This window comes from Cavia porcellus, unplaced genomic scaffold (assembly GCF_034190915.1).
Source record: "Cavia porcellus strain 051 isolate PalLab524CR breed Dunkin Hartley unplaced genomic scaffold, mCavPor4.1 scaffold_23, whole genome shotgun sequence".
Lineage (NCBI taxonomy): Eukaryota > Metazoa > Chordata > Mammalia > Rodentia > Caviidae > Cavia > Cavia porcellus.
This window is the reverse complement of record NW_026947506.1, coordinates 23944537-23966546: the sequence shown is the minus strand read 5'-3', so window position 1 is coordinate 23966546 and position 22010 is coordinate 23944537. Positions and strand designations below refer to the sequence as shown.

Sequence of the window (22010 nt, the reverse complement as noted above, 5' to 3'; positions counted from 1 at the left end):
ATTAACCTATTTGACGTGTGGATACGGTAAGATTTTAGCCATAGTATTTGTCTTCAGATCTGTAGCTGTTGAATAATCACTAATTCACTGCCTAGATCAACACTTCCGGGAGAAAAATGGACTACTGTTGAAAATTAGGCTAGGACTACAAGCACAAATGGAAGCCACTGTGGGAAAACTAGGAAATCTAGTCACCCAAGCTACCTTGGTCTTCCCAGTTGAATCACAGGATAAGTATATGTGTGAGGGTTCTCTGGGAGGAAAACACTGGGGCTTATTACTGAAATTTATTTCCGGAATGAAGGAAGCTGAGAAGTCCCAGGATTTACAGAAAATTGAAATTGGGAATATCAGAAAGGCTCCTACAGTGAAAAGTAGCCCAAATCAGGGAAGGGATTACAGGGAACTGATTGTGTGACTCAGTGGAGCCCAAAGGCTGAGTCCTGATTCTCAATCTTGGATGCAGAATGTGCCCAGGAATCTAGAGCATATATGACAGAGGGCAGGAAAGGATGGATGTCCAAACTCCAAAAAAGAAAACACATTTCTTCTTCCTGTTTGTTCTGTTCAGATCCTCAGTGAGTTTCCTGATTTCTACTCACCTTCCTGAGGGCTGCTGTCTTTACTCCCTCCACAGATCCAAGGGCTCTCCTTTCCAGAGGCAACCACACACATACAACCAGAAATAATGCTTCACCAGCTCTCCGCTGATCCAGTCTAGCTGGAATGCAGGATTAACCAGCACAGTATGTACAATAATCTACCAAAATATTTTAATTCACTGTGTCTTTGTGCATTGCATACTCTTGATTAATTTTTAGTAAATTCTCAGAGATCCAAAATCAGCCTTGGACCCAGAGCCCTTCTCCCAAACTACATCTACTTCTTCTCAATTAAAGAAATAGATAATGAAGTTTTAACAACAATGAGAAAGAAAAGAATAGGCCAAGCATTGTGGAACATGACTGTAATCCCTGCCTTCTGAGAGGCTGAGGCAGGAAAGTTATTAATTTGAGCCCAGCCTGGGCAACTAGCTGATTTAGTGAGACTCTCAAAAATGAAAACAGCAAATAAAAAATTTGCCAATTTATCTCAAAGTGAAGACTCTAGATTCAGTCCTCAGAAGTGAAAAAAAGGAAAAAGAAAACAATAATCCTTAATTTCATTTGCATATATTCTGAGAATTAACACAATCCATAGATGTATGTGCAAGAATGTATAATGTACGTATTATATGTATTATGCATATGCACAAATATACCCATACATGTGTGGTTTTGAAATGTTATTTTTGCAAAGTTTATCATGTTGATATTTTCACTTTTCAGTGCATTTCAAACATGCTTGGATTGTGCACACATTTTTCAATACATTGTCCAGAGATGATTCTTGTCAGTTGCTTAGGGCAAACATTAAGTTTGAAATGAGTATACATTTCTTTCCTTCTATCATGGCTGTATACCTAGTAAATTCTCCAAAGACCTCCGCAATCTGTGGAAGAAACCTCAGTGGATGATCACCCACTGCTTCATGCTGCAGGAAACTCACCTTCATTCTGAATGAAGACAAATTGGAGCATAAAAGGGTGCCAGCATCATAAATTGTAAACAGGTGTGCCCTGAGTATACCTAGTTCCTACAGTATTGGGTTCTAATTTTCCCCGAATCTGTGCGAGCTCCTCTCTGACCTGCTGCTCAGGTAGAGCGGCATGGTAACCTAAGAGAAACAAGGAGAGCTCTCAGGATATCTTAAGGATGATGACTTGCCCAACTGAAGTCTTTAGAAACTCCCAGGCAAGAGAAGCCTGCTGTGCTGTAGCAGGAGGGAGAGGACCACTTTGCTGGCCTGGAGCCTACAAGCTAATTTAGAAGTAAACATTCTTAGACTCGTTCAAGCAAGAGTCTTCATCTTTGGTCCTGAGGTTGATTCCACTCTTTTTTTTTTTTTTTTTTTTTTTTTCTCTCAAGCCTGGTTTTCCCATAGAGAGAACTCTCATCCTAGTGAGAACTCACTTTTTTGTTCTGCAATCCTTATCATTAAGTCCTCAGCCTGGTTTTCAGCAGACTCTGATTTGAAGTTGCAAAATTAATTAGTTTAAAACGCCACCGCAGAGGGCCTTAGATTCCACAGCATGTTGTGAGTTGACTGGTGTCACTCTGAGCCATTTTATTCATGCATTTTAAAAAATTTTAAATTACTTAATGGAAGCAAACAACTCTACTAACCTTTTAGTTATCCAGTACTACATAATGTCAGAGACCAAGACTTGACAGTTTAAACTGTACCTCTTCTTTTTCGGGTGCCAGAGAATTTTTGAAATGGTGTCATTACTGTAAGTCAGAAATATCACCACTAGCCATATACCAGCAAAGTGGCCCTTAACACCATTTAGGAAGAGATCACCATCCAGTACCCCTTTGTCAGGATCTGTGTTAGCCAACATTCCATTATTATAACAAATATCTGAAATTATCCATTTTTACGCGGAAATAAATTATTTGGGTTCACATTTTTGAAGGTTTCAGTCCTAAATGGGTTGACTCTTACTTTGGGCAAGGCGGCACGTTATGACAGAAGGGTATGTCAGGACAAAACTGGCCCAAAGGTTAAAGAGAGGAAGAGGAAGAGGGTTTTAATGTTCCCTTACAGGGCACAGCCTGCCCCAAATCCCACCTCTTAAAGTTTCTCTCACCTCCAAAGCTGTAATGGTTTAAAACCTTTAGGGGGCAATTAAAACCCAAATTATACCAGTCTGCACGAGTTAGTCCTGAAAGGAGAGCTGGAGCCAGGGGACCTCGTGCAGGCAGTTTCTTTTAGAAAGTGATACTAGCAAACAGAAAAGAGTGTTAGGAACACTGAGACAGCAGGGTTCAAGCCAGTGCAAAGGACTTACCATCTTAAGGGCATTTGGAACTCCTTTGCACTAGGGCCCTTGGAAAAGCCTAACAGAATTTGCCCCAGAATTTCCCCCTGAGAAATAAAAGAGAAGAGCTTTTATCCACCCCTTTCCACACTGATCAAGAGCATTGGTTCTCTTGCAGACTCAGGCCATGTGAACGCTGGCCAGGTTCCCGTGAGCATCGCAAGCAGTGATCAAAATGTCCCAGAGAACCGTTGAGAGCTGTGCATGCAGAGGAGCTGGGGACCCTGAAGTTACACCACTTTGAAGCTGGTTGTTGTGACAGTGGTTGATGAAAAGATGGGCTGGAAGTATGGGACATAGGCACGACACTTGTCTGATGCAAATGATAATTCCATGTCAAAAGCTATCAAATACTCCTAGGTCAGAGAAGAGGCAAAAATATTGGAAAAAAAATTCAGATATTTTATGGAGTAGGTTTCATTTTTATACTTAAAGCTATTAGCCATTATTAAAATTAATGTTACCATCTTTAGCTAAAATAAAATGTATTGTTCTTTAATAAATGTATAGAAACAACTGAAATTGGAATTTTAAGTTAACAGACTATCACTAGTCCTTAGGGTCTATCTAGAATCAAGTTAAAAGATTGCTGTAATTCCTGATATCAGCACATGGAGAAAAGATGAGAGAAATTCTTCATTTACTTTGTTTGGAATGTGCTTGAGTTGGGCAAGCAATACCACCCTGTTTTTTTTTTTTTTGTTTGTTTGTTTTGTTTTGTTTTGTTTTTACTATGCGAAACAATACTGATTTTTCCTCTCGAATCAGGTCCATTTTCTACTGTCTGGGCCTCAGGGCGGCCATCTGCTTCTATGCTTCTGTCTAGCATTTCACATAATGTAGCATAAATTCTCTGGATTCCAGAACCGTGAAGGTGATAACTTTGCACAATGCCAAAGGGAAATATATATTTGTAAATGCAGCATGGTGAAGTTTCCTGGGATTATTACATCATGTTATTAAACGAAGCAAAGATTGGAAGGCACTTAGAGCAATATCCTACACCCAGTAAGAGCTCAATAAACATTGTCTTTATCATAAAAGTCATAGTCACCATCACAAGGAAGCAGCCAAGCATAACAGAGTAGACATCAGTTTAGGAGTCAAAAGTTAGAACTTCTTCTTCCGTTATCATGTATCAGTCTTGTGGTTTTGCGAAAACCATTTAACCTCTCTCAAATTCAATGTTCTTATCTGTACGAAAGGGATAATGAATTCTATTTCACAACGTTGTTATGAGGATGAAACAAGATAACTGCTTTGAAATACGATAACATTTCAAAGTTCTGTACTGGGGTAGGCATTTCCTACAAGCTGTTGGTCTGAACAGTGGCCTTTCCATTATGACTGCTGGCTGCTCAGAGCAGTGGCTGGATTTTGCAAAACCACAAATAACTATTTTGTGAAATGATCTTATTTCTGTCACCCTGCTAACCCTTGATTTTCATGAACAATATGTGTTTCTTTGAATTCCATTTACCTGGCTATCTTAGGCCTTCAGGTTAAAAAGAAAAGTAACTATATCTTTACAGAATTCTTTGTTTGCCATTGAAGAAACTTGATATTAAACTTTCAATACAAAATTAAAAAAAATTCTAACTATTCTTTCTGATATCTCTATTTTTTCTTGCTTAAACTTTCCAAACTCTCAAGAATTAATGTAATCATCTATAATCACAAAAAAAAAAATTTAGTCCAAGGAAGTCTTAAAAGGACAGTAGATTTCAGGCATGTGCATAGATTTCTGAGCATATAGTTAAGGAATAACAATACACTTCTCAGCAAATGGGGCCAATAAGGTCTCATTTTTGAGTGGTACACGTCCATAAAACACCAAAAGAAGTACGTTTCTGAAAATCTTTTTACTTCTGTAAAAAAGAAATGACTCTTCATGTGAATTTAGAAAGGGAATTTTTTTTCTCTATATAGTGTGTAATAACTCAGGCTGCTTAGTATTCCATTGGAAGCCTCCCTACTCCAAGTCATATTGGGTTTTGAGATTGTTCAGAAACAATAATTTATAAACTATTGAGATGAGTGAACAGTAAATACAAGTTTATAAAGACTGATACTTTTTGTGTTTCAATTGTCAGCATGTAAAATACGACAAGATGGTAAATAACAGAAGATGAGCAGTAGGCTCTAGGCATCATTCTAAAAATTATCGTAATTGTTATTTCTGATTGTGAGATCTTCATACAAGGCAGCAAAGTACTGCCTGATCATTGGCAACTATATTAGGCAAAGAAATGAATGCAGGGGAAGCCAAGATATAACCCTGGAAAATCTGACTAGCACAATTTGACACACAGCAATATTGCTGGGTCTCCTTATCCATGGATTTTCCATCTTTGCATCCAACCAAATATACTTGAAAAATTGCATCTTTAGGACACACACAAACATTTATATCATTATTCCTTAACCAATGCAGTGTGGTACCTATTAACATAGCATTTACACTGTGTTAGATATTATAAGCAAACTAGAGTTGATTTAAATATATGAGAAAATTGCATAGGTTACACACAAACCCCATTTCATATAAGGGAGTTGAACATCTGTGTACGCTGGCATCTTCTGGTATCTGAATCTATCCCCATGGTTACTTAAAAACAACTTTATTAATAAAATATTAGGCAAGTATTTGATGTCTGGGAAGACTACATTCATTTAAAACTTTTGGTATAGGCATTGAGACCAAATTTGTAATGTGATATTTTTCTCAGTCTATTCTTTGCTAGTTGCATATAAAATGTATTTTGTTACTATTTTGCTTTTACTACCAGATCTTTAAAGTGAGAATGGCAAAATCCATTAGTTTCAAATGGCTACCTGTAAGTAACTCTTCTGGAAAATATGAACAATAATTTGTTTTTCAGAGTTTTCATGAAAGTAATTTGAAATATGTTCTCAGTGTTCTAAGGATCATGGACTCTGGCAACAGAGCTTTGAATATTTTATATCTCAGATTCTTTGCTTATAAAATAAAGGTACGAACATTATGTATCTTGGAGCATTGTCTTGATATGATATTAAATACAATAATGGCAAGTGATTATAACTCTCAGTTATCATTGTTATTACATGGTCAATAATGTGTTCCTTGATCATTTCCATGCATTGTTTAAAATGTTTGCTACTTAGTATACTCAGCAACAAGGAGAGACTCAGTGGGCACATTTGCAGGAGTTCTGAGTTATTCTGCACTACAGCCATGTATGTAGCTACGTATGTGTGTGTGTGTGTGTGTGTGTGTGTGTGTGTGTGTGTGTGTGTGTTCACACATTTATTTGTATATTTTAGTGATCCTATATGTTGAAGAGTAGAAACTGGAACCCCTTAGAAAATTTAGTTTCTATCGAATCTCTTTTGGCATTTTCTTTTTTAACTTGAGAATTAGACCTTTCCTCTGGGATGATGTTTCTACATTTCAGAACTCCTGTGCTGCCGGATCAGTGATTAGCAAATCTTCCTAGATTTTTTACCCTTTTAAACAATAACTCCTTCTATGCTAGCCTTCCACGTAGAGCGTCACTTGAGAAATTAAACCAGACTTTGATGAAGCAGAAGGTTTTTTCAGCATCTTAGGATAAGGCGTTTATTGAGCAGCTCCAGTTGGACTGAAGTGGGCTTGACCTTAAGCAACCTGAAAATTTAGTGGAAGAAAATAAGTACATTTCACTAAGGATCTGTGAAATAATTACTGAGAATGCTAATCAAGGTGCTACTATACTGCTTCTAGTAGATAGTGACAAATGACTAAGACAGATCGTATGCAAGGGTGTGTAGGTGGGAGGAGGGCGGGTGTGAAGAATTAATTGGGAAGTTAACAAATGGCAGTTACAAGAGGAGAAGGAGCAATATATGCTTTTGAGTACTCTGCAACCTTCAGGTAGCCCTGGTATTTTCTCCTGACAATAGTTTTGAGAGAGAACCAAGTTGCGAACCTCTTCTAAGGATCAAATACTATACTGATTTAATACCTGTAAAAAGAATTGCGACTGGGTGGATTAAAGGCAAGTGAAAAGAACTATACCTATGTCTATTTTTAGAGACTCTGATTTTTACTTATTTCAGTTGCCTTTGTTCATGTATAATCTTGCAAGCAAAATGAACATGGCCTCCCAGTAGGAAGCAGAGCTCACTGGTAACAGTGTCTCTTATGACTGTAATTAAAAAATCAGATACGCACTGTCTCATAGGTGAATAAGACAGATGAATTATTGCATTGAAATTAAACAGCTAAATGTCTAGCTATGCAAGCAAATAAAGCCACTTGAGGAATTTTTCTGTATAAATGCAAAAATATATAGCTCATTTTAATGCCATGTTCTATTCTTAGAGTGAAAGCTGTTACAGAGTTAGAAATTAAGGGAAGGAGGGTTAAGGTGCTCAGAAAAAGTTTCAAGTGTTTCTTTAAAAAATGTCAATCAACTTAACAACTATATGACTAAATTATGATACGTAGTTTATAAGGGTCAAATCACAGAGAGAAGAGTTTCTCATGATGTCTTTTAATTTTGTAGAAAAGATATTTGGGGAAGTATAAAGACTAATGATTTTCTTAAAGTCATAAATTAGAGTCATTTATAGGAAAATGAAAGCACCTTGAGACCATAATGTTAAATGAAATAAATCAGACACACAAGCTTAACTATTGCATGGTTTCCTTTATGTAAGGAACCCAAACTATAATGAAAAGCAAAATAAAAGATAGATAATAGGCAAATGTAAGATAGGTCTTTTGCATAAGTAGGCAAAGAAGAGGGAGAGAGGACCAAGGGAAGAGAACGTTCATAAAAAAAGAAGAATTAAAATGTGTTGTGTACATATGTCAACTCTCCACAATCCAAGTACTGCAAACATGTATCAATAAAAAGTTAAAAATAAAATTCTCTCAGCAAGAGAAAAGTCCAGCTCTAGAGGCAAACCCTGAGCCCTCTGGCTCATTTCTACAGCATTAAATCTCACATATCCGTAGTACTTCATGCCTGGGATGATACTAATCACAGTCCCCACTATTTTCCAAAGCTTTATCGTACTAATTTTCTCAATTCCTTGAACCCTTTGTGGAAGCAAGCAAGATGTAAATTCAAATGTATTTTAAACTTTAATTAATCTGGACTATTACTCTGTAGAGTTACTTGCAAGTGATGCTTGTATATTAAGCGATTGCAGCCACTTACTGATCTAGTCAAATCTAAAAGGGAGAATCATTTGTCTTTCCTCAAATTGTGTTCTGTATTAAAGCCACTGGGAAGCTCAGAGGAGGGGAGGATTCCGGGGGTAGCGATACAAAGCAGAGGGGAGGGCCAATGATAGGGCCTTTCCTCTATACATCACCCTCCTGGATGAGTGCTGATTGCCTGGTTCTCTGCTGCGCAACGGGAGAGTGTCCCGGGTTACTCAGAGATGGAGATGTGAGTAGGTAAATCCACAGGGCCAAAGACAAAGGCCAGCAGCTGGAGAGCCAGAGTCAAGAGCAATGCCCTGGGAAGTAGAATTTAGTGCGCCGCATTCCCTTTTTCCAGAAGTGTCCAGGAGACCAGAGAGTTCAGATCAGAATATTAAAGATCGGATGAGCTTACCTAAACAAAATTTGAAAATTCTTGCTTGAATAATTTCACACATAAAATCCCCCAAGTTTTCCTCCATGTATTTACTCATCATAAGAACAGATTTTTACAACCATGTTTCCCAAAGGATATGAAGCAACTTAATAGACAATATAAACAATTATTTAACTCAGAAAACTGGGCAGGAGAGATGGACAGGAGGAGGAGAATGTGGAGTTGCAGAAGCAAAATAAAAGATAATAAAGATAAAGTTATGGCTGAATTGTACTAAATGTTCATTGTTTTACGGAATGAAGTAGTTTATATACACCAATTTCTTCAACCTTTATAAAAACCCTGTAAAGAAAATAATATTACTAACCCCTCACACATGCAGAAAATGAGACCCTGAAAATTTCACATCTAATAAGTGACAGAGCAAGGACTCAAGGAGAGCAGACTGGATTTCTTCCTCTTTCCCCATCAGGCTTTTCTGTCTCTTAAAATAGGGGTCATTTGTAGCTACTGTGTGTGGTGTGAAGTTTCATACTCTTTTGCATAGATAATCTTAAAATATTCAAATATTCACTGTCATCAGGGCAGAGGCATAGAAAGGGAAAGAGGGATGGAGAGAGGAAGAGAGGTGTGAGATGGGGGAAGACAGAGACTGGATTTGAAGACTACCAGCTGGGCCTCTATGGCTACTTACACAAAGGCCGAGAAGTCTGAAAAATCTGGCTGGATACAAACTTCTTGGGCTGAGCATGCATCAAGAACCTGGGTGCTCCTTTTGCTGGGTAGCCAAGCCCTTGCATTTCCACCCCTGCTGGGTCATACCAGCCTACTGCTGTGAGCAATATTGTGAGTCAGAACCTCTCAGGTGCCATTTCTTCCATCCCACTGAAGGATCTTCATGGATCAATGCAGAGTGTAGGCTGTTTGAAAAGCTATGTATGATTCAAGAAAATGACAAAGAATATAAATGATATAATTTGTCCTTTCATCTTTTGGGTTGACTTTATGACAAAATCCAAACTATATGTTCACAGTACTTATTTCTTAGCATTTAAAGCTTTCAAAGGGAAACTCAGATGAGAACGTTTATAAACTGTTTGGCTTCGCGTGAATCGAGACCACTCGCTGTTTACTTTTTAAAGGCACATATAATTACTGAGAAAGCTATGGACTAAAAGAGACAGACAGGAAAACCATACATTATAAAACAAATAACAAACCAAGAAGCAGAGACCTTGGATGTAGGTATACCCTGCAAATCTGATTGCCTTAAACCGAAATGAAAATAGGCCAAAAAGACAGTTGAGGCCACATAGGGACGTAGGATGAACTTAGAGTTTAGAGGACAGTTGTCAGTTGGGAGTTTAGAATAACTTTGTTCTAGCTCCAACCTAGCTTCTATTTAACCTTTCTTGGGATTTTGTGATTTTAGTCAATACCTCTAAGGAATCTTCAGTTCATTATTTAATGTCAGTGTTGGATCTGCTGTCCTGCTCTCCTACAGCTCTTCTTGGGGTGAACAGTTTGTGAGAAAAGATGGCAGGAATTGAAGATATGCCTCTGAGCTCTTTGGGACAGACTACCCTTCTCAGCAAGAGCCTGGTGTACAGTGCAGAGGCTGATGCATCGTCAGCCAGATGCACGTCTTGCTTTCACTGGAACCGAAAACAACTCACTTAAGACCCATAAACTCTCATCTGTATGTGAACCTACTCATAGGACAATTGTGAGAACAAAATAAACTGATTTGTATAAATGCTTTGTACAGACATTGACCCAATTTATAGGTGCTATGGCCATTCCATGTCTCATTTGCAAGGATGTCTTGAATAGATTGTTTCATCCTTATGTCGTTGCTTCAGATAGTTGCATGGACATTCGTAATTTCTAATTGTGTTACCCCGGGCCATGTGCTTTGTAAATTAGCAGAGGATTAAGTAAATCAAAGCATTCACTGCAGATGGTCAAAGTGAGAAAATAAATTTTAAACACTAGGATGATAAACTGAAATGATTGAGGAAAGAGCAAATATGTACATGACAAATGTGAATGAATCGAACTAATTTAGTCAAAGACAAATGCTTTCAGATTTTACTAAATTATGTGCTCTAGTAATATATGTTTTATGCAACGTAAAAGGCTGAAAATATTAAAATCAGAAGAAATACAATTCAAGGATAAGGGTGACTACAACTCAACTTGCTAAGAGATGCAACTCAAAACTTTATTAAAAACCATAAAACTCGCCCATTTGGGGAAACTGAAAAAAAAAACTTATTTTTTTAACTTGGCAAGCAGAAGAAAATATATATGGATATGTCAAATATGAACATTATAATTAGTAGAATCAGCACCAATTGTCTGTAAAGAGCCAGATAGCAAGTATTTTAGACTTCATACACCACTAATCTTTGCTACACATTATTTGTGTATATGTAACCTTTCAAAAAATCTCTTAAAATATAAAAAGAACATGTATATAAGCACAATTAGTTTAGAGGACATTGTAAGCTACCAGATCAAATCTTGTCAACTCCTAATTTATGAAATTATTCATATATTGCCTATTATAGTTAAATAATTTCTATTATACTTTTATTAACATTATACATAGAATTTCTTACAAATATTTTTTTCATTAAGTGAACATGAAATAGTTACAAAAATTAACTAAGTCTTACAACCAAAAGAAAAATATCTTAAAATTTCTTAGATCAGTGGTTGTCAAAATGCGGTTGGGGGATTTCTAGATTTCCCCAATAATTTTTCATATTGTTTTAGAATGTCAAACCTATATTCATATAATATATAATGATCCAGCTTTACTATCTCAGGTGGGTACAGTGTAGTCTTCCAAAAACTTTGTGATATATTACAGCTCAACAGATTGAATGTAGAAGCAGATATAAAAAGTCAGAGATCTTCTTCTGGGCCAGGCCATAAATAGGTTTACAGAAATATCAAACAGTGCTAATTTTTCATGCATATTTTGTTTTACAAAACATGGTTTTTCATCAAATTTGCTCTCCATGTTGAGTTATAGTAGGTATATTATTTTAGGGAAATCCATAATTTCTACATCAAAAATACTGTTACATATAATAATTTATAAACCAAGGCTCTTTCAGGGTCCTCTAAAATTTTTAAGACTATAAAGATATTCTAAAAAGAAAAAGTTTAAGAACTATAATTCTGCAGGATAACTGTACAGGCAATATCCTTTAATAACAATTTATTTGTATGTAAATTATACTTACTCTTTTGATGGAGTACTAGACAAACTCTGAAAGTACTTTAAAAACCAACTAATTGGCAGTTTTCTATTTTACGTAGTAGACAATAAATTACTAGAATATATATCTCTCCACAGCAATCAATAAAATCAATAAGGCCGTTTTATTCCCATTTCAACTGAACGAAAATATGCATACTTTTATGTATTTGGCGAGCTTAGTATAAAGTAAACATTTGCAGTTTTTGAAAAAAAAAAAAGAAAAAAGAAAAAAACCCAACTAATCCTTTTCACCATTCAACTGCTGTTCATCTAGCAAAGAAACATAAATGAATCTAGTGTAAAAGGTATTTTCCAAGATCTTTCCTCAAGGATTTCTGACACATTCTGTAGGGTTAGTCTGTATAGCATGGATGGAGCAGGATTTGAGCTTCAGTGTCAAAGAAATGTCTGATCAGGCTACAGAAACAGAGTTTGGGAGAATAGTGAGCAGCAAACAAAGAATAAACCCAGGCAGTTATATTAATTCAAGAACAGAAAGTGAAACCGAATGAAAAGCCCTTATTTAATTTTAATTAGATTAAGTGATCCCTCAACAGCTCTGCAAATGATGTTAACTTGCATTTTCCAAAGGAAGAGATGTTTGTTTTGAAACCTGAAGCAGCTTTTAAAGTAATGAATAAAAGAAGAAATTCAAAATAAATCCAACTCTAATGTCTCCAACAGTATAACAACTTGAGAAAAGAGAAAAGTAAATGCAGTTTTTAAAGACGTAATTTTTATTGTTTAAGTAAACCCGTTACTGAAATATGAAACATGGTCTGAAAAGCATACAACTCAGCACAGGCAGGGAATTAATTTTCATGAAGTAGTGAATGTATTTTGTAAGCACTGTGCAGAGCAAGAAATGGAACACTTCAAACCCCTGTGCAGTTCTCCAAACCCCTATTTCTTCTTCTTCCCAACCCCAAATATTCATTAGTTTTATGTCTAGAATCACAGTTCTTTCATTCTTAGAAATACATATGAATGGAATCATTCATTATGTATTCATGCTATTAAATAAAAACCTTCCAATGACCTCTATGTCCCTTAAATAAACTGCTGGTCTCCCTCTCAGAAGACCAGTTTTTGAGTGTGGTAGGGCTGGCTCCTGCCAAGCACAATTACACCTGCTGGTGTCTCCTGACTGTTATCCAGTGATCCTGAATGCCCAATGATGACATCTTAGCATGCATTTGCTGTGCACTCCACTCTGACCTCTGGGCCCTCACCCCTGACCCCTGATAAAGGTACTTGTCTATACCTCGCCATCTCTTACCCACCTGTTCAGTTGAGATGGTCCTCAAGGTGCTCCTACCCTGGGACTCTGAGTGGCATACAATAACACTGTCTGTAGAACCTGTGTGGATAATAAGCTATGCTTTTTCTGAAATTCTCCTGTGCACCCTTATGTGACTGCACCTGACTAACCATCTCATGAAAGTATATAAAACAGTGTTCTTTCTTATTTGATGTTTCTGTTCAATCTATGCTATGAGGTAGAGTAAGCATATTGTTTTTCATTATTGTTAGTATCTGAATCTTCTGAAATTCACTTATCCATTCTACTGGATCATGGAAAGTGTTCCTCTTTGCCTTTTTAAAATCTTCAAATCTTTGTCTATTACCAACAGTTGTGTTAAGAACACTCTCATACATTTTTTGGGTGGAGCAGGTTTAAGGCCTTTTTGTTGGGTATATTTTAAGGACATAATTTCTAACTTATCAATATACTTTAATTATCCAAGTGGGATTTTTCAAAGTTTACACTCTGAGCAATAGTTTTTGAGAATTATATTTGCCCCATTTTTTCCCAACACATTGAATCATGACCTTTTCTAATTTTAGTCATTCTGTATAGGGTATCTTAAAGTTGTATAATTTTCCCAGCCCAATATATCAGAAGTGGAGCATTTTATCATATTTGTTGGCCAATTAGATACATTTTCACATTGATTCACATTTTTCTAGATATTTTACTGAATATATATATATATATATATATATATATAATAGATATTCTTTGATCTGTATTTGTCTATAGCCTTCATTTTCACTTCTGATTAACAGAAATTCTTTCAATACAGTCCAACTTATCAATTTTACTCCCTTACGTTGCTATTTTTAATGGTCTACTTAAGAAATAATTGTGTTCTTGAAATTATAAAATATTTTATACCATTTTATGGAAGCTGTATTGATTCATCTTTCCCAGTTAGATTATCAGTATTTTTGGAACTCGTGTGTGTGTGTGTGTGTGTGTGTGTGTGTGTGTGTGTGTGTGTCTGTCTGTCTGTCTGTCTGTCTGTGGTATGAGACAGGGATCATGATTCGAAATTAATCTCTCTCTGTGTTTCACTTTCTTCTTTCTTTCTTTTAGTCTTTTCTTTTTTGAATAGAAGTGGGGTTACAGAATTATTTTTATTAACATGTATAAATTGTATATATTAATGTGGCCCCGTGTAGTATTTCCCTACATGCATACAGTGTACACAATTAAATCCAACCGTCTTTCCCTCCCTCTTTCTTCTGTAATCACCAAATTTTCAGGTCAGCAGCGTTGGCTTGCACATGTAACAGAACCGTGTTTTTCTGTGTCTGCCTTATTTTACTTAAAACTCTCTTCCCATTCCCCTCATTGTGCTGCAAATGGTAGGATTGTATTGTTCTCTATGGCTGAGTAATTCTCCATTATGTGTATATACCACATTTTCTTTGGATAAAGAAAGTAATTTTTTTTTCATTTTGGAAATTACGTTGATTAAGTACCATTTATATAAAAGACTATTGCTTTACTCTTCAGTTGCACTACTGTAATAAATCCACAGTGCATTCATTAGATTTTATGGATTCTGTTCTTTTCCGTGGATCTATTTGTCTGACTTTACAAATGTAGACTTTTAAAAAATTATTGTTCCTTTATGTTATTTTAGTGTATGTTAGTGTAAATTCTTTAATTTTATTCTTTGCTTATTTTGGCTAATCTTGCTGCTATACTGCTGCTAGTGCTAACATCCTGCATAAATGTTAGATTTATTTTATCAATGTTTAGAAAAATAAACAGCTTTTGAGAACTTTAAATGGCGTTATGTTGACTCCATGGATGAACTGGGACAAATGGCACATTTATATATTGATTTACAGTGCTGGAACTGAACCTAACACCTCTAGCATGCTACGCAAGTGTTCTGCCATTGAGATACGCCCCAAATCCTGCTGTCATTTTTTTCTAAAAAGAATAGGTCTTCTGACTCTGGAGGAATGCATTTATTCCACGGACTTAGGTTTTTTTGATGTCTCGCAATAATGTCTTATGATTTGAGGTTTTCCATACCAGGATAAATTTATTTCTAATTTTTGGGTTCTGGTGTTGATGCATAAATTTTAGGAGCTCCCAGAAAGCACTAAATTTGGCTTTAATTTATATTATTTATATTATTTAAGAATATCTTACGTAAATTAGAATTAATTTTTGTGTGTTGTAGTCAACAAACTTACCGTATTCTCTTAAAGAATACAGCTTATGATTTTCTAATTTACATAAAATGGTGTACATATAATAGTGTTATTTATTCATTTTCAGTTCTTATATCTATTACTTCACATTTCTGTCTTACACTAACAAGGATATTAGAAAAAGTATTGAATAAAAGTTGTGATGGGAGTATCCTTGTTCTATTCTAGATTCCAAGGAGAAAACTTTGTTTATTTTACATTTGAGATTAATATTTGCTGTAGGTTTCTGCAGAATTTTAAGATATCGGTTATCCAAGTTCTTTTCTCTTCCAGGTAGGCTAAAAGTTTCCTTTTTAGCAAAATCATGAATGGTACAAAATGTGATTCCATTATCAAGACAATCATATGATTTATCTCCTTTATGGATATGCTAAGTACATAAATTGATTTTTATGTTAAATGAATCTTATGTTGATAGAATAAAAAATGTAAGCCTTATTTTTAAATATAGTAAAACATATCTTGGTAATATTTTCAGTAGAATTTTATACCTACATTCATGAGTAACAAAAGCCCTATATTTTCTCTCTTGTAAATGTCCTTTAAGATCTTTGTATCAAGGTTATGTTGGCCTCATAAAATGAATTGGAAAGTGTTCTCTCTTTTCCTATTTTTTATCTTTTTTATAAAATTTGGATAAATTCACTGTTGATGCCATCTGGGCCTTGAATTTTCTTTGTAGAGTGGTATCAAATTGCAGTGTCAATTTCCTTAATAAATACAGAATTATACAAATTCACTATTTTTGTAACAATTTCACAATTATGTTTTTGAGAAAAATTTTCCATTTGTTAATTTATAAAAATTGATTGACTAATATTATCTTTTAAAAATGTGAATAAAATCTAAAATCTCTCTTTTATCATTGATCTTGGTAATTTGTGTTTTCTCTTTTCTTTTTTTAACTTTACTAGTGCCTTATGAATTTTATTAATTCCCTACTCTTTTCTATAGATTTTTGTTTTCTAGTTTATTAATCTCTGCTTCTTTCTTCTATTTTTTCCTTCTCTTCCTTCTTTCTTGTTTATTGATCTCAGGTATTTTGATTTACTAGCATATGCTAATAAGTAATAAATTGCATTTTCTTCTAATTCCCACAATTTCAACTTTGGGTCACAAGTTTATTGTCATGTTATCATTATTGTTCATTTCAAAATACTGCATTACTTAACTTCTACTTGGATATATTTTTCAAATTATTTATAGTTTCATTGCTAATTTCCAAGTGACAAAATATTATAATGAATAATAATTGTTATTATTGGTGGTGGTAGCATGGATTGAATATAGGACTCTGTACTGTGTAGACCTTTTAAAATTCCTTTCTAAATTTTTTATTTTATTTTAAAGAGGGTAAAACAAAATGTAACAAAACAGAACAAAGCAAATCAGAACAGAACAATGCAAGTGACACAGGATTTCAAAGCAAGACAACAGGAAATCCACAGTGGCTCCTATAAGGGCTTTTGTTTCTTTGAAATAATTGTCCATATCTTCACACACAAGGAATTCAAGCAAAACAAAATAGCATATAAAACTGATCAAAACGGAAACATGAAAGCATTATAGGCCTTCTAAAACAGACAATAGGGAAGTCAACAATGGCTACCATAGTGTCTTTTGTTCTCTTCAAAATAGCTGTCCATATCTTCATATATATTGAAATTAAATAATACAAAACAGATTAAAATCAGCCTAAACAAAGAATAAGAGCATTACAGGACTCCACAACATGATGATAGGATATCATCAATGGACAGCATAATGTCTCTTTTCCATCAAAGTAGCTGTTTATATCATCATGCATAATACAATCAATTCTTATAAAATGTTTAGGAGAAGTTCTAGGCATGTATAAGCCTCTACATGTTCATCTAACCTTTCTGTATAGAGGAAAAAACAAAACAAAGTACTAGAAAAACAAGAAATAATAAAGACAAATAATAATAAACAGTCCAAACCAATGACACTATAGGCTTTCAAAACAAGGAGTAGGAGTATAATTAAAGTTGTTATTTTGCATAGTTATCTTCAAAAATGTTACTCTAATTACCAGATATAAACATGCAAAATTTATCTAATCCAATAATGATAACTGTGTTACCTTTTTTATTTTTCCTTTCTTTTTTTCTCTTCCTTGAGTTATTTTTTCCTATTTGAGTAGACTCTGATCCTTTCACAGTATTTATTGAGGATTTTATATCTTATTTACTCTTACAGTTTCTTATACTAGGGAGACAATACATTATTTACACATGAGTTTGATTTATTTCACTTACAAATATGATCTCAAGTTGCATCTATTTACCTATAAAAACCTCAGTGTAAGTCTTTTTTATAGCTGAGTAGTACTTCATTGTATAAAATACTACTTTTTTTTATTCATTCCTCGATTAATGGACATTTAGGTTGTTTCCAAGATCTGGTTACTACAAATTGTGCTGATATAAAAATGGGTGTACATATATCACTGTGGTAGGATGTTTTATAATTTTTTACATCAAAATTTCTCCCTGAAACACTAAGTAGCACAAGTGAGGTTTATACGGGAAATCCTTCTTTATGAGCCTTCCAGAATGCTACGATTGCGGAAGTGTGCCAACATGCCTGGCTTTAGTTGTCTTCTGTTAACTGACATCTCATTTGATCTGAGTGTATTTATTGACATTTTATAGATGATTTCAACACTTTGAAAAATTTTGACCACAACCTTGATGCTGCAATTAGTTGACTGGGTAAATGTTTCAAGTGTATTGAGAAAATTAATTATAATGTAAACATTGTTTGCAGTATCTGTAAATGTTAATATATTCAAATTTTTTAATTGTGTTCTACAGATTTCTGTATTTTTACCAATTTTTTGTTCTGTTTTTTTCCTTCATAATTTACATGTAGACAGGTAGACTGTGAATTTGTCCATCTCGTTGTTCCTCAAATTTCTCTTTGTATAATTTTAAAGTTACATGATGTTATGCCTATAAATTTAGAATTGTTATATTTTCCTGATGCTTTGACTCTGTCATCTTTATTGATTATTTCTGTTTCCAATAATTCTTCTTGACTTAAAACACTCATTTTCTGAAATTATTACAGAAATGTCAATACCATTCACATAACTTTATTTATTCTTTATCCTTTAATCACTGTGTATTTCTCATATCTGTCTCTCATAGATGAAACAAATTAAATTGTCTTTCTAGTCTGAAAACTGAATGCTTAGTCAATTTTCATTTAATAAAATAACTGATATATTTCGGCTTAAATTTTGTGTATTTCCTTTACCTTTTTTGTCTTCTTGTTCAAGATACCTTTTAATTTCCTTTCTTTACTTCTTTAGGGTTTACAAGTATTTCACATCTCTCTATTTACGTTTTATGTCCTGTATTGTTTTCCTTTTCTTTTTGTACCTCAAGTCGTTTGATTAAGTGTTTCCTCAAAATCCATCCAAAACGTCAGAATATGACCTTCTTGCCAATGGAGTTTGTGTCCTTATAATTGCTTGCAGTGAGATCGTACTGGATCGGGTGGACCCTGGACCCAAAGGTTATCATCCATGCACGGACAGGAAGGGAAGCACAGGGAGACAGAGCAGGCTGCAATTAGTGATGCACCTGCAGGTGAAAGGATGGGAAGGCTTGCCAGGAGCCCCCAGAAACTGGAAGAGGCAAGCAGTCTGCCCTAGAGTCATCCAAGGCAATGTGGTCCTGCCAAAACCTTGATTGTCATCTGGTCCTCATAACTGTGACAGGGTAAACTTGTTTGAAGCCACATAGTTTGTAGCAATTGATTATGAAAGTTCTAAGACACTAGTACAGTTTAAATATTCCGAAATGCAGCTTTCATTCACCCCAATATCCAGTGATGTTGGTAACCAGGATATGCAAGTGCTTAAAACTTGTTAATTCTTTTCAGTTAGTCCTGCCTTTGCCACTGATGTTTCATGAATTTTAACTCCACGTGTGCAAGGAGGTGGAGAGAGAAACAGAGAAGAAAGAGAGCAGGGACGATCTAGCTCACCAGTAATTTAGATTTGCCTAAATAGCAGCCTTTCCAACTTGCTCTTTGTTTTCCTAAATTTCTGTCCTTCCAGCTTGGGTCGTTTGCCTTTTGTTCCAGCAATTTCCTTTAATAATGTTTACCGAAGTTTAGCACTGATCATTCTGTGTGTGTGTGTGTGTGTGTGTGTGTGTGCGTGTGCGTGTGCGTGCGTGTGTGTGTGTGTGTGTGTGTGTGTGTGTGGAAAAAAACACTTTCCCAATTTGATTATAAAATTTTCAAACATCTGGCAAAGCTAACAGAATTTTGCAGTACAAACCTGGAGCACACAGGTATTTGTACACTTGCTTTAAATCTCTCCACCAACACAGACTTGTACCTATCAACTGATCCATACCTCAGTGATTTCTCTTGCATATTTCAGTATTTCTGTCACTAGAGCTCTTTAAGAAATTTTTTCTTTTATACAAAATTTCTTTACCAAATGCACCAAAACCTATGAGAATTCAATTTTCCAAAATTCATACACTTATGCATAGAAAAAAAATGTTCCCAGTCAGTGTTTATCCCGACCCATCAGGAATGAGTCTATATACCATATTACTTTTGTCTATTGCAGTGTTTTAATCTTTTTGATTAAGGCTTCTCTCAATTGGCATGTTTTTTTTTAAAATTCATCTATTTTTCTGAACATGTGCCAGTACTTCTTCCCTTTTTTGTTGTTCAAAATATTCCACTGTGTGATGATCCCATAGTTTGTTTATTTGTGATCATGGAAAACTGAATTCATTGTAATTTTTGGTTCTTACAATTATAGCCACTGTGAACATTTTGTACATTAATTTGTGGAAAAATACATGGGTGTGGGATTGTTTATGTCTGCTGCAAAATTTCTGAACTTTTACAGCATCTTGCGTCCCTGACAATGATATTTAACTACTCCAGTTGTGGTGAGCTCACCATACCAATTCTGGACAACCACACCAACTTTGGTATTTTCATTTCCTTTATTCTTGTGGTTGTATTATATCTTGTAACTCATACTGAGTCCCTTTCCTTCTGTGCATCGATCATCTATATTCCTCTCTTTTAAAATGTGCATCTGATTCAGAAGCTCGTTTTTATGTATTCTCATAATTCTTTGTGTATCTTAGATTCTGGTCCTTTGTAATAAATATTACAAATATTTTCTCCACTCTCTAGTTTGCTTCTTTTTAATGGCATTTCTGATAGACAGAACATTTTGTGTTTTTTTATGAAGCCTAAGTGATCATTTTTGTGAATATCGTATTTGGAGATATATCTAGAAAATATTTGCCTGTAAATTTTTTTCTTATACTTTCTCTAAGAAGCGAATGGTTTTAACTTTTATCTTTTGGCCTTTGATCCATTGCAAGGTATTTTTGTGTATGGTATGAGTTAGGGAATGAGGTTCAGTTTTTCCATAAGAAAATATATTTATTATCTTTCAATTATTGCAAAGGTTTCCTATTCTCAATTGAATTACTTTTGTGCTATCATCAAAAGTTAAGTGACAATTTAAATGTGACTTTATTTCTAGGCACTTGATTCTGTTTTTTGATGAAATTTTCAATCATTTTGTTAGGTCATTGCCACAATATTTATTACTATTTTATAATAAATCTTGAAATCATAGCGCAGTTGCATTCAAACCCAAGAACATCCATATTAAAAGCAACTAAAAACAATAAAATCAAACAAAGCAATGTTTAATCTGCATCTCACAGATTTTAATGTTTTATTTCATCATTCAAAGATCTTTAATCACTTTATTAATTTTCTCATAGATTATTGAAATCTGTGTCATTTAATTTTCAATTTTTGAAGTTTTTTCTTAGGTATATCAGAGAATGCATTGTGTGTGTTATCAGTACCTTTGAATTCATTGAGATCTGTTTCATGGTCAAGCATATGGTCCAGCTTGATAAATCTATTGTATATACTTTAACTTATTTCTTACTATTAAGGTGTCTAAAACAAAAGCTGGAGAAAAGTCACCAGTGTGCATACTTCTTAGTGGGTCTTGACTGTTTAAGTTTGACTTAATACTGGGACTGAAAACTTTTGTACTTCTCCACTTTTTATCCTTAAAAACCAGTCACTTAAGGTTGAGCCGGTGCCTCAGTAGCACTTCCAGTGTTTACCTTCTCTCCAGGGTCTTCCTGTCTCAAGATTTCTTGCCTTGGAAGTCCTGTGATACCTCAGATGTGTGTTTTGAAGTATCTAAAGTAGCCCGGAGTCAAATTTTGAACACTTCATTTTAAAAGGCCAAAAATATCAGACTCTAGCTACTTAAAGTTTAAGACTTTTATAACATGAAGTGAGAAATAATTTGGCTTTGTATTTATTCTTTCATACTTTTGGAGCTAATGCTAATAATTTATAAAGAAATATTAGTCATTTTAAGCAAACACCTAAAGGCCATAATAATTCTATTACCACTTAACCAATTCTAGTTGTTAATATGTCAAAATAAAAATAAAATGAAATAATTAATATGCTAATAAAATATTAATATGTTAAAATAAAAGATTATTTTTTTCAAAAATAGGGAATTATTAATGTTTCTTTAAGTGGAATATAGAAAGATGTATATAAACTTAGATTATTATTATATAAGTAGAGTTTTTTCAATAATAAGCCCATAGCCTAGATTCTATCTTCAAAGCTGATGATTACTTTTAGGAATAATTTTTCAAACATCTTC

At 34.5% G+C, this 22010-nt stretch overlaps 1 long non-coding RNA gene across 1 annotated transcript; it reads left to right on the top strand.

Moving 5' to 3' along the window:
• Positions 1-574: 574 nt before the first annotated feature.
• On the top strand, positions 575-5987 carry LOC134472353 (uncharacterized). Its single transcript, XR_010042163.1, has 2 exons — positions 575-746; positions 3042-5987. It is a non-coding gene; the product is annotated as an uncharacterized LOC134472353 (long non-coding RNA).
• Positions 5988-22010: the final 16023 nt, after the last annotated feature.